Raw genomic sequence first — 17,359 nt, forward strand, 5'->3', positions numbered from 1 at the left:
ATGAAAGTACACCAAATATATGTTATATACTGTACATAAAATATCAAATTTCACCAAATAAAAATTATATACTATACATAAAATATCAAATTTCAGCAAATATATATTATATACTGTACATAAAATATCAAATGTCACCAAATATATACTATATACTGTACATAAAATATGAAAGTACACCAAATATATCTTATATACAGTACATAAAATATAAAATTTCACCAAATATATAGTATATACTCTACATAAAATATCAAATTTCAAGAAACTTATCTTATTAATTGTATATAAAATATCAAATGTCACCAAATATACACTATATACAGCACATAAAATATGAAAGTACACCAAATGTATATTATATACTGTACATAAAATATCAAATTTCAACAAATATATATTATATACTGTACATAAAATATGAAAGTACACCAAATATATATTATGTACTGTACATAAAATATAAAATTTCACCAATTATATATTATATACTTTACATAAAATATCAAATTTCAACAAATATATATTATATACTGTATACAAAATATCAAATTTCACCAAATATATATTATATACTGTACATAAAATATGAAAGTACACCAAATATATATTATATACTGTACATAAAATATAAAATTTCACCAAATATATATTATATACTATACATAAAATATCAAATTTCAACAAATATATATTATATACTGTACATAAAATATGAAAGTACACCAAATATATACTATATACAGCACATAAAATATGAAAGTACACCAAATGTATATTATATACTGTACATAAAATATCAAATTTCAACAAATATATATTATATACTGTATATAAAATATCAAATGTCACCAAATATATAATATATACTGTACATTAAATATGAAAGTACACCAAATATATATTATAAACTGTACATAAAATATAAAATTTCAAAAAATATATATTATATACTGTACATAAAATATCAAATTTCAACAAATATATATTATATACTGTATATAAAATATCAAATTTCACCTAATATATATTATATTCTGTATCTATAATATCAAATTTCACCAAACATATAGTATATACTGTACATAAAATATCAAATTTCAAGAATAATATCTTATTTATTGTATATAAAATATCAAATGTCACCAAATATATACTATATACTGTACATAAAATATGAAAGTACACCAAATATATATTATATACTGTACATAAAATATAAAATTTCACAAAATATATATTATATACTGTACATAAAATATCAAATTTCAACAAATATATATTATATATTGTATATAAAATATCAAATGTCACCAAATACATACTATATACTGTACATATAATATGAAAGTACACCAAACATATATTATATACTGTACATAAAATATAAAATTTCACCAAATATATATTATACACTGTACATAAAATATCAAATGTCACCAAATATATACTATATACTGTACATAAAATATGAAAATCCACCAAATATATATTATATACTGTACATAAAATATAAAATTTCAAAAAATAAATATTATATACTGTACATAAAATATCAAATTTCACCAAATATATATTATATACTGTATATAAAATATCAAATTTCACCAAACATATATTATATACTGTACCTATAATGTCAAATTTCACCAAATATATATTATATACTGTATATAAAATACCAAATTTCACCAAAAATATATTATATACTGTACCTATAATGTCAAATTTCACCAAATATACAGTATATACTGTACATAAAATATAAAATTTCAAGAAACTTATTTTATTTATTGTATATAAAATATCAAACGTCACCAAATATACACTATATACTGTACATAAAATATGAAAGTACACCAAATATATATTATATACTGTACATAAAATATAAAATTTCACCAAATATATATTATACACTATACATAAAATATCAAATGTCACCAAATATATACAATATACAGTACATAAAATATGAAAGTACACCAAATATATATTATATACTGTACATAAAATATAAAATTTCAAAAAATATATATTATATACTGTACAAAAAATATCAAATTTTAACAAATATATATTATATGCTGTATATAAAATGTCAAATGTCACCAAATATATACTATATACTGTACATTAAATATGAAAGTACACCAAATATATCTTATATACTGTACATAAAATATAAAATTTCACCAAATATATATTATATACTGTACATAAAATTTCAAATTTCAACAAATATATATTATATATTGTATATAAAAATCAAATGTCACCAAATATATACTATATACTGTACATTAAATATGAAAGTACACCAAATACATATTATATACTGTACATAAAATATAAAATTTCACCAAATATATACTATATACTGTACATTAAATATGAAAGTACACCAAATATATCTTATATACTTTACATAAAATATAAAATTTCACCAAATATATATTATATACTGTACATAAAATTTCAAATTTCAACAAATATATATTATATATTGTATATAAAAATCAAATGTCACCAAATATATACTATATACTGTACATTAAATATGAAAGTACACCAAATACATATTATATACTGTACGTAAAATATAAAATTTCACCAAATATTTATTATACACGGTACATAAAATATCAAATATCACCAAATATATACTATATACTCTACATAAAATATGAAAGTACACCAAATATATGTTATATACTGTACATAAAATATCAAATTTCACCAAATAAAAATTATATACTATACATAAAATATCAAATTTCAGCAAATATATATTATATACTGTACATAAAATATCAAATGTCACCAAATATATACTATATACTGTACATAAAATATGAAAGTACACCAAATATATCTTATATACAGTACATAAAATATAAAATTTCACCAAATATATAGTATATACTCTACATAAAATATCAAATTTCAAGAAACTTATCTTATTAATTGTATATAAAATATCAAATGTCACCCAATATATACTATATACAGCACATAAAATATGAAAGTACACCAAATGTATATTATATACTGTACATAAAATATCAAATTTCAACAAATATATATTATATACTGTACATAAAATATGAAAGTACACCAAATATATATTATGTACTGTACATAAAATATAAAATTTCACCAATTATATATTATATACTTTACATAAAATATCAAATTTCAACAAATATATATTATATACTGTACACAAAATATCAAATTTCACCAAATATATATTATATACTGTACATAAAATATGAAAGTACTCCAAATATATATTATATACTGTACATAAAATATAAAATTTCACCAAATATATATTATATACTATACATAAAATATCAAATTTCAACAAATATATATTATATACTGTACATAAAATATCAAATGTCACCAAATATATACTATATACAGCACATAAAATATGAAAGTACACCAAATGTATATTATATACTGTACATAAAATATCAAATTTCAACAAATATATATTATATACTGTATATAAAATACCAAATGTCACCAAATATATACTATATACTGTACATTAAATATGAAAGTACACCAAATATATATTATGTACTGTACATAAAATATAAAATTTCACCAAATATATATTATACACTGTACATAAAATATCAAATGTCACCAAATATATACTCTATACTGTACATAAAATATGAAAGTACACCAAATATATATTATATACTGTACATAAAATATAAAATTTCAAAAAATATATATTATATACTGTACATAAAATATCAAATTTCAACAAATATATATTATATACTGTATACAAAATATCAAATTTCACCAAATATATATTATATACTGTACATAAAATATGAAAGTACACCAAATATATATTATACACTGTACATAAAATATAAAATTTCACCAAAAATATATTATATACTATACATAAAATATCAGATTTCAACAAATATGTATTATACACTGTACATAAAATATCAAATGTCACCAAATATATGCTATATACTGTACATAAAATATGAAAGTACACCAAATATATATTATATACTGTACATAAAATATAAAATTTCACCAAATATATATTATATACTGTACATAAAATATCAAATTTCAACAAATATATATTAAATACTGTACATAAAATATAAAATTTCACAAAATATATATTATATACTATACATAAAATATCAAATTTCAACAAATATATATTATACACTGTACATAAAATATCAAATGTCACCAAATATATACTATATAATGTACATTAAATATGAAAATACACCAAATATATATTATATACTGTACATAAAATATCAAATTTCACCAAATAAAAATTATATACTGTACATAAAATTTCAAATTTCAACAAATATATATTATATATTGTATATAAAATATCAAATGTCACCAAATATATACTATATACTGTACATTAAATATGAAAGTACACCAAATATATATTATATACTGTACATAAAATATAAAATTTCACCAAATATATATTATACACTGTACATAAAATATCAAATGTCACCAAATATATACTATATACTGTACATTAAATATGAAAGTACACCAAATATATCTTATATACGGTACATAAAATATAAAATTTCACCAAATATATATTATATACTGTACATAAAATTTCAAATTTCAACAAATATATATTATATATTGTATATAAAAATCAAATGTCACCAAATATATACTATATATTGTACATTAAATATGAAAGTACACCAAATACATATTATATACTGTACATAAAATATAAAATTTCACCAAATATTTATTATACACGGTACATAAAATATCAAATGTCACCAAATATATACTATATACTCTACATAAAATATGAAAGTACACCAAATATATGTTATATACTGTACATAAAATATAAAATTTCACCAAATATATATTATATACTATACATAAAATATCAAATTTCAGCAAATATATATTATATACTGTACATAAAATATCAAATGTCACCAAATATATACTATATACTGTACATAAAATATGAAAGTACACCAAATATATCTTATATACAGTACATAAAATATAAAATTTCACCAAATATATAGTATATACTCTACATAAAATATCAAATTTCAAGAAACTTATCTTATTAATTGTATATAAAATATCAAATGTCACCAAATATACACTATATACAGCACATAAAATATGAAAGTACACCAAATGTATATTATATACTGTACATAAAATATCAAATTTCAACAAATATATATTATATACTGTACATAAAATATGAAAGTACACCAAATATATATTATGTACTGTACATAAAATATAAAATTTCACCAATTATATATTATATACTTTACATAAAATATCAAATTTCAACAAATATATATTATATACTGTATACAAAATATCAAATTTCACCAAATATATATTATATACTGTACATAAAATATGAAAGTACACCAAATATATATTATATACTGTACATAAAATATAAAATTTCACCAAATATATATTATATACTATACATAAAATATCAAATTTCAACAAATATATATTATATACTGTACATAAAATATGAAAGTACACCAAATATATACTATATACAGCACATAAAATATGAAAGTACACCAAATGTATATTATATACTGTACATAAAATATCAAATTTCAACAAATATATATTATATACTGTATATAAAATATCAAATGTCACCAAATATATACTATATACTGTACATTAAATATGAAAGTACACCAAATATATATTATAAACTGTACATAAAATATAAAATTTCAAAAAATATATATTATATACTGTACATAAAATATCAAATTTCAACAAATATATATTATATACTGTATATAAAATATCAAATTTCACCTAATATATATTATATTCTGTATCTATAATATCAAATTTCACCAATCATATAGTATATACTGTACATAAAATATCAAATTTCAAGAATAATATCTTATTTATTGTATATAAAATATCAAATGTCACCAAATATATACTATATACTGTACATAAAATATGAAAGTACACCAAATATATATTATATACTGTACATAAAATATAAAATTTCACAAAATATATATTATATACTGTACATAAAATATCAAATTTCAACAAATATATATTATATATTGTATATAAAATATCAAATGTCACCAAATACATACTATATACTGTACATATAATATGAAAGTACACCAAATATATATTATATACTGTACATAAAATATAAAATTTCACCAAATATATATTATACACTGTACATAAAATATCAAATGTCACCAAATATATACTATATACTGTACATAAAATATGAAAATCCACCAAATATATATTATATACTGTACATAAAATATAAAATTTCAAAAAATAAATATTATATACTGTACATAAAATATCAAATTTCACCAAATATATATTATATACTGTATATAAAATATCAAATTTCACCAAACATATATTATATACTGTACCTATAATGTCAAATTTCACCAAATATATATTATATACTGTATATAAAATATCAAATTTCACCAAAAATATATTATATACTGTACCTATAATGTCAAATTTCACCAAATATACAGTATATACTGTACATAAAATATAAAATTTCAAGAAACTTATTTTATTTATTGTATATAAAATATCAAACGTCACCAAATATACACTATATACTGTACATAAAATATGAAAGTACACCAAATATATATTATATACTGTACATAAAATATAAAATTTCACCAAATATATATTATACACTATACATAAAATATCAAATGTCACCAAATATATACAATATACAGTACATAAAATATGAAAGTACACCAAATATATATTATATACTGTACATAAAATATAAAATTTCAAAAAATATATATTATATACTGTACATAAAATATCAAATTTTAACAAATATATATTATATGCTGTATATAAAATGTCAAATGTCACCAAATATATACTATATACTGTACAAAAAATATGAAAGTACACCAAATATATATTATATACTGTACATAAAATATAAAATTTCACCAAATATATATTATATACTATACATAAAATATCAAATTTCAACTAATATATATTATATACTGTACATAAAATATCAAATGTCACCAAATATATACTATATACAGCACATAAAATATGAAAGTACACCAAATGTATATTATATACTGTACATAAAATATCAAATTTCAACAAATATATATTATATACTGTATATAAAATATCAAATGTCACCAAATATATACTATATACTGTACATTAAATATGAAAGTACACCAAATATATATTATGTACTGTACATAAAATATAAAATTTCACCAAATATATATTATACACTGTACATAAAATATCAAATATCACCAAATATATACTATATACTGTACATAAAATATGAAAGTACACCAAATATATATTATATACTATACATAAAATATAAAATTTCAAAAAATATATATTATATACTGTACATAAAATATCAAATTTCAACAAATATATATTATATACTGTATACAAAATATCAAATTTCACCAAATATATATTATATACTGTACATAAAATATGAAAGTACACCAAATATATATTATACACTGTGCATAAAATATAAAATTTCAAAAAAATATATTATATACTATACATAAAATATCAGATTTCAACAAATATGTATTATATACTGTACATAAAATATCAAATGTCACCAAATATATGCTATATACTGTACATAAAATATGAAAGTACACCAAATATATATTATATACTGTACATAAAATATAAAATTTCACCAAATATATATTATATACTGTACATAAAATATCAAATTTCAACAAATATATATTATATACTGTACATAAAATATCCAATTTCACCAAATATATATTATATACTATACATAAAATATCAGATTTCAACAAATATATATTATATACTGTACATAAAATATCAAATGTCACCAAATATATACTATATACTGTACATAAAATATGAAAGTACACCAAATATATATTATATACTGTACATAAAATATAAAATTTCACCAAATATATATTATATACTGTACATAAAATATCAAATTTCAACAAATATATATTATATACTGTACATAAAATATCCAATTTCACCAAATATATATTATATACTATACATAAAATATCAGATTTCAACAAATATATATTATATACTGTACATAAAATATCAAATGTCACCAAATATATACTATATACTGTACATTAAATATGAAAGTACACCAAATATATATTATATACTGTACATAAAATGTAAAATTTCACCAAATATATATTATACACTGTACATAAAATATCAAATGTCACCAAATATATACTATATACTGTACATAAAATATGAAAGTACACCAAATATATATTATATACTCTACATAAAATATAAAATTTCAGCAAATATATATTATACACTGTACATAAAATATCAAATGTCACCAAATATATACTATGTACTGTACATAAAATATGAAAGTACACCAAATATATATTATATACTGTACATAAAATATAAAATTTCAAAAAATATATATTATATACTGTAAAAAAATATCAAATTTCAACAAATATATATTATGTACTGTATATCAAATATCAAATGTCGCCAAATATACACTATATACTGTACATTAAATATGAAAGTACACCAAATATATATTATATAGTGTACATAAAATATAAAATTTCACCAAATATATATTATACACTGTACATAAAATATCAAATGTCACCAAATATATACTATATACAGCACATAAAATATGAAAGTACACCAAATGTATATTATATACTGTACATAAAATATCAAATTTCAACAAATATATATTATATACTGTACATAAAATATCAAATTTCACCAAATATATATTATATACTGTATATAAAATATCAAATTTCACCTAATATATATTATATACTGTACCTATAATATCAAATTTCACCAAACATATAGTATATACTGTACATAAAATATCAAATTTCAAGAATAATATCTTATTTATTGTATATAAAATATCAAATGTCACCAAATATATACTATATACTGTACGTAAAATATGAACGTACACCAAATATATATTATATACTGTACATAAAATATAAAATTTCACCAAATATATATTATACACTGTACATAAAATATCAAATGTCACCAAATATATACTATGTACTGTACATAAAATATGAAAGTACACCAAATATATATTATATACTGTACATAAAATATAAAATTTCACCAAATATATATTATATACTGTTCATAAAATATCAAATTTCAACAAATATATACTATATATTGTATATAAAATATCAAATGTCACCAAATATATACTATATACTGTATATTAAATATGAAAGTACACCAAATATATATTATATACTGTACATAAAATATAAAATTTCACCAAATATATATTATACACTGTACATAAAATATCAAATGTCACCAAATATATACTATATACTGTACATAAAATATGAAAGTCCACCAAATATATATTATATACTGTACATAAAATATAAAATTTCAAAAAATATATATTATATACTGTACATAAAATATAAAATTTCACCAAATATATATTATATACTGTACATAAAATATCAAATGTCACCAAATATATACTATATACTGTACATAAAATATGAAAGTACACCAAATATATATTATATACGGTATATAAAATATGAAATTTCACCAAATATATATTATACACTATACATAAAATATCAAATTTCAACAAATATATATTATATACTGTACATAAAATATCAAATGTCACCAAATATATACTATATACTGTACATAAAATATGAAAGTACACCAAATATATCTTATATACTGTACATAAAATATAAAATTTCACCAAATATATAGTATATACTGTACATAAAATATCAAATTTCAAGAAACATATCTTATTTATTGTATATAAAATATCAAATGTCACCAAATATATACTATATACTGTACATAAAATATGAAAGTCCACCAAATATATATTATATACTGTACATAAAATATAAAATTTCAAAAAATATATATTATATACTGTACATAAAATATCAAATTTCACCAAATATATATTATATACTGTATATAAAATATCAAATTTCACCTAATATATATTATATACTGTACCTATAATATCAAATTTCACCAAACATATAGTATATACTGTACATAAAATATCAAATTTCAAGAATATCTTTTATTGTATATAAAATATCAAATGTCACCAAATATATACTATATACTGTACATAAAATATGAAAGTACACCAAATATATATTATATACTGTACATAAAATATAAAATTGCACCAAATATATATTATACACTGTACATAAAATATCAAATGTCACCAAATATATACTATGTACCGTACATAAAATATGAAAGTACACCAAATATATATTATATACTGTACATAAAATATAAAATTGCAAAAATATATATAATATACTGTACATAAAATATCAAATTTTAACAAATATATATTATATACTGTATATAAAATATCAAATGTCACCAAATATATACTATATACTGTACATAAAATATGAAAGTCCACCAAATATATATTATATACTGTACATAAAATATAAAATTTCAAAAAATATATATTATATACTGTACATAAAATATCAAATTTCACCAAATATATATTATATACTGTATATAAAATATCTAATTTCACCAAACATATATTTTATACTGTACCTATAATGTCAAATTTCACCAAATATATAGTATATACTGTACATAAAATATCAAATTTCAAGAAACATATCCTATTTATTGTATATAAAATATCAAATGTCACCAAATATACACTATATACTGTACACAAAATATGAAAGTACACCAAATATATATTATATACTGTACATAAAATATAAAATTTCACCAAATATATATTATATACTGTACATAAAATATCAAATGTCACCAAATATATACTATATACTGTACATAAAATATGAAAGTACACCAAATATATATTATATACGGTATATAAAATATGAAATTTCACCAAATATATATTTTATACTATACATAAAATATCAAATTTCAACAAATATATATTATATACTATACATAAAATATCAAATGTCACCAAATATATACTATATACTGTACATAAAATATGAAAGTACACCAAATATATCTTATATACTGTACATAAAATATAAAATTTCACCAAATATATAGTATATACTGTACATAAAATATCTAATTTCAAGAAACATATCTTATTTATTGTATATAAAATATCAAATGTCACCAAATATATACTATATACTGTACATAAAATATGAAAGTACACGAAATATATACTATGTACTGTACATAAAATATAAAATTTCACCAAATATAAATTATATACTGTACATAAAATATAAAATTTCACCAAATATATATTATATACTGTACTTAAAATATCAAATTTCAACAAATATATATTATATACTGTGTATAAAATATCAAATCTCACCAAATATATACTATATACTGTACATTAAATATGAAAGTACACCAAATATATATTATACACTGTACATAAAATATAAAATTTCACCAAATATATATTATACACTTTACATAAAATATCAAATGTCACCAAATATATACTATATACTGTACATAAAATATGAAAGTACACCAAATATATATTATATACTGTACATAAAATATAAAATTTCACCAAATATATATTATATACTATACATAAAATATCAAATTTCAACAAGTATATATTATATACTGTACATAAAATATCAAATGTCACGAAATATATACTATATACTGCACATAAAATATGAAAGTACACCAAATACATGTTATATACTGTACATAAAACATAAAATTTCACCAAATATATATTATACACTGTACATAAAATATCAAATGTCTCCAAATATATACTATATACTGTACATAAAATATGAAAGTTCACCAAATATATATTATATACTGTACGTAAAATATAAAATTTCAAAAAATATATATTATATACTGTACATAAAATATCAAATTTCAACAAATATGTATTATATACTGTATACAAAATATCAAATTTCAGCAAATATATATTATATACTGTACATAAAATATGAAAGTACACCAAATATATATTATGTACTGTACATAAAATATACAATTTCACCAATTATATATTATATACTTTACATAAAATATCAAATTTCAACAAATATATATTATATACTGTATACAAAATATCAAATTTCACCAAATATATATTATATAGTGTACATAAAATATCAAATGTCACCAAATATATACTATATACAGCACATAAAATATGAAAGTACACCAAATATATATTATATACTGTACATAAAATATAAAATTTCACCAAATATATATTATATACTATACATAAAATATCAAATTTCAACTAATATATATTATATACTGTACGTAAAATATCAAATGTCACCAAATATATAGTATATACAGCACATAAAATATGATAGTACACCAAATGTATATTATACACTGTGCATAAAATATCAAATTTCAACAAATATATATTATATACTGTATATAAAATATCAAATGTCACCAAATATATACTATATACTGTACATTAAATATGAAAGTTCACCAAATATATATTATATACTGTACATAAAATATAAAATTTCACCAAATATATATTATACACTGTACATAAAATATCAAATGTCAACAAATATATACTATATACTGTTTATAAAAAATGAAAGTACACCAAATATATATTATATACTGTACATAAAATATAAAATTTCAAAAAATCTATATTATATACTGTACATAAAATATCAAATTTCAACAAATATATATTATATACTGTATACAAAATATCAAATTTCACCAAATATATATTATATACTGTACATAAAATATGAAAGTACACCAAATATATATTATATACTGTACATAAAATATAAAATTTCACCAAAAATATATTATATACTATACATAAAATATCAGATTTCAACAAATATGTATTATATACTGTACATAAAATATCAAATGTCACCAAATATATGCTATATAATGTACATAAAATATTAAAGTACACCAAATATATATTATATACTGTACATAAAATATAAAATTTCACCAAATATGTATTATATACTGTACATAAAATATCAAATTTCAACAAATATATATTATATACTGTACATAAAACATCAAATTTCACCAAATATATATTATATACTATACATAAAATATCAAATTTCAACAAATATATATTATATACTGTACATAAAACATTAAATGTCACCAAATATATACTATATACTGTAAATAAAATATGAAAGTACACCAAATATATATTATATACTGTACATAAAATATAAAATTTCACCAAATATATAGTATATACTGTACATAAAATATCAAATTTCAAGAAACATATCTTATTTATTGTATATAAAATATCAAATGTCACCAAATATATACTATATACTGTACATAAAATATGAAAGTACACCAAATATATATTATATACTGTACATAAAATATAAAATTTCACCAAATATATATTATACACTGTACATAAAATATCAAATGTCACCAAATATATACTATATACTGTACATAAAATATGAAAGTCCACCAAATATATATTATATACTGTACATAAAATATAAAATTTCAAAAAATATATATTATATACTGTACATAAAATATCAAATTTCACCAAGTATATATTATATACTGTATATAAAATATCAAATTTCACCAAACATATATTATATACTGTACCTATAATGTCAAATTTCACCAAATATATAGTGTATACTGTACATAAAATATCAAATTTCAAGAAACATATCTTATTTATTGTATATAAAATATCAAATGTCACCAAATATACACTATATACTGTACATAAAATATGAAAGTACACCAAATATATATTATATACTGTACATAAAATATAAAATTTCACCAAATATATATTATACACTGCACATAAAATATCAAATGTCACCAAATATATACTATATACTGTACATAAAATATGAAAGTATACCAAATATATATTATATACTGTACATAAAATATAAAATTTCAAAAATTATATATTATATACTGTACATAAAATATCAAATTTCAACAAATATACATTATATACTGTATATAAAATGTCAAAAGTCACCAAATATATACTATATACTGTAAACAAAATATGAAAGTACACCAAATATATATTATATACTGTATATAAAATATAAAATTTCAAAAATTATATATTATATACTGTACATAAAATATCAAATGTCACCAAATATATACTATATGCTGTACATAAAATATGAAAGTTCACCAAATATATATTATATATGGTATATAAAATATAAAATTTCACCAAATATATATTATATACTATACATAAAATATCAAATTTCAACAAATATATATTATATACTGTACATAAAATATCAAATGTCACCAAATATATACTATATACTGTACATAAAATATGAAAGTACACCAAATATAACTTATATACTGTACATAAAATATAAAATTTCACCAAATATATAGTATATACAGTACATAAAATATCAAATTTCAAGAAACATATCTTATTTATTGTATATAAAATATCAAATGTCACCAAATATATACTATATACTGTACACAAAATATGAAAGTACACCAAATATATATTATATACTGTACATAAAATATAAAATTTCACCAAATATATATTATACACTGTACATAAAATATCAAATGTCACCAAATATATACTATATACTGCACATAAAATATGAAAGTACACCAAATATATATTATATACTGTACATAAAATATCAAATTTCAACAAATATATATTATATACTGTACATAAAATATCAAATTTCACCAAATATAAATTATATACTGCATATAAAATATCAAATTTCACCAAATATATATTATATACTGTAACTATAATATCAAATTTCACCAAACATATAGTATATACTGTACATAAAATATCAAATTTCAAGAATAATATCTTTTTTATTGTATATAAAATATCAAATGTCACCAAATATATACTATATACTGTACATAAAATATGAAAGTACACCACATATATATTATATACTGTACATAAAATATAAAATTTCACCAAATATATATTATACACTGTACATAAAATATCAAATGTCACCAAATATATACTATATACTGTACATAAAATATGAAAGTACACCAAATATATCTTATATACTGTACATAAAATATAAAATTTCAAAAAATATATATTATATACTGTACATAAAATATCAAATTTCAACAAATATATATTATATACTGTATACAAAATATCAAATTTCAGCAAATATATATTATATACTGTACATAAAATATGAAAGTACACCAAATATATATTATGTACTGTACATAAAATATAAAATTTCACCAATTATATATTATATACTTTACATAAAATATCAAATTTCAAGAATAATATCTTTTTTATTGTATATAAAATATCAAATGTCACCAAATATATACTATATACTGTACATAAAATATGAAAGTACACCAAATACATGTTATATACTGTACATAAAACATAAAATTTCACCAAATATATATTATACACTGTACATAAAATATCAAATGTCTCCAAATATATACTATATACTGTACATAAAATATGAAAGTTCACCAAATATATATTATATACTGTACATAAAATATAAAATTTCGAAAAATATATATTATATACTGTACATAAAATATCAAATTTCAACAAATATATATTATATACTGTATACAAAATATCAAATTTCAGGAAATATATATTATATACTGTACATAAAATATGAAAGTACACCAAATATATATTATGTACTGTACATAAAATATAAAATTTCACCAATTATATATTATATACTTTACATAAAATATCAAATTTCAACAAATATATATTATATACTGTATGCAAAATATCAAATTTCACCAAATATATATTATATACTATACATAAAATATCAAATTTCAACAAATATATATTATATACTGTACATAAAATATCAAATGTCACCAAATATATACTATATACAGCACATAAAATATGAAAGTACACCAAATATATATTATATACTGTACATAAAATATAAAATTTCACCAAATATATATTATATACTATACATAAAATATCAAATTTCAACTAATATATATTATATACTGTACATAAAATATCAAATGTCACCAATTATATACTATATACTGTACACAAAATATGAAAGTACACCAAATGTATATTATATACTGTACATAAAATATCAAATTTCAACAAATATATATTATATACTGTATATAAAATATCAAATGTCACCAAATATATACTATGTACTGTACATTAAATATGAAAGTACACCAAATATATATTATGTACCGTACATAAAATATAAAATTTCACCAAATATATATTATACACTATACATAAAATATCAAATGTCACCAAATATATACTATATACTGTACATAAAATATGAAAGTACACCAAATATATATTATATACTGTACATAAAATATAAAATTTCAAAAAATCTATATTATATACTGTACATAAAATATCAAATTTCACCAAATATAAATTATATACTGTATATAAAATATCAAATTTCACCAAATATATATTATATACTGTACGTATAATGTCAAATTTCACCAAATATATATTATATACTGTACATAAAATATAAAATTTCACCAAAAATATATTATATACTATACATAAAATATCAGATTTCAACAAATATGTATTATATACTGTACATAAAATATCAAATGTCACCAAATATATGCTATATACTGTACATAAAATATTAAAGTACACCAAATATATATTATGTACTGTACATAAAATATAAAATTTCACCAAATATATATTATATACTGTACATAAAATATCAAATTTCAACAAATATATATTATATACTGTACATAAAATATCAAATTTCACCAAATATATATTATATACTATACATAAAATATCAAATTTCAACAAATATATATTACATACTGTAAATAAAATATCAAATGTCACCAAATATATACTATATACTGCACATAAAATATGAAAGTACACCAAATATATATTATATACTGTACATAAAATATCAAATTTCAACAAATATATATTATATACTGTACATAAAATATCAAATTTCACCAAATATAAATTATATACTGCATATAAAATATCAAATTTCACCAAATATATATTATATACTGTACCTATAATATCAAATTTCACCAAACATATAGT

Source organism: Gorilla gorilla, chromosome 3 (assembly GCF_029281585.2).
Source record: "Gorilla gorilla gorilla isolate KB3781 chromosome 3, NHGRI_mGorGor1-v2.1_pri, whole genome shotgun sequence".
In the NCBI taxonomy this organism is placed as follows: Eukaryota; Metazoa; Chordata; class Mammalia; order Primates; family Hominidae; genus Gorilla; species Gorilla gorilla.